The sequence below is a fragment of the Sinocyclocheilus anshuiensis genome, unplaced genomic scaffold (assembly GCF_001515605.1).
Source record: "Sinocyclocheilus anshuiensis isolate Anshui unplaced genomic scaffold, SAMN03320099.WGS_v1.1 scaffold477, whole genome shotgun sequence".
Lineage (NCBI taxonomy): Eukaryota > Metazoa > Chordata > Actinopteri > Cypriniformes > Cyprinidae > Sinocyclocheilus > Sinocyclocheilus anshuiensis.
Window position 1 is genome coordinate 2,113,128 of NW_015536549.1, and position 355 is coordinate 2,113,482.

Sequence of the window (355 nt, forward strand, 5' to 3'; positions counted from 1 at the left end):
GTTTTTTACAGGAGTTTCTTATGCTCATCAAGGCTGCATTTATTTGATCAAAAATACAGGAAAAAATGTAATACTGAAAAATTATGATGATGTAAAATAACGTTTTCCTATATTAATATATAATAAATCTAATTTATTCCTGTGATGCAAAGCTGAATTTTCAGCATCATTACTCCAGTCTTCAGTGTCACATGATACTTCAGAAATCATTCTAATATGCTGATTTATTATCAGTGCTGGAAAATGGTGTGCTGCTTAATATTTTTTTGAAACCTGTGATACTTTTTTTCAGGATCATTTGATGAATAAAAAGTTAAAAAGAAGAGCATTTATTTAAAATAGAAATCTTTTCTAA

At 27.0% G+C, this 355-nt stretch overlaps 1 protein-coding gene across 1 annotated transcript in view; it reads right to left on the reverse strand.

Annotated features, from left to right (window-relative positions):
- The window catches only part of LOC107700384 (epidermal growth factor receptor substrate 15-like), a 28,526-nt gene that overhangs the window by 20,312 nt on the left and 7,859 nt on the right, over positions 1-355 (reverse strand). The gene's annotated exons all lie outside the window — the stretch shown is intronic.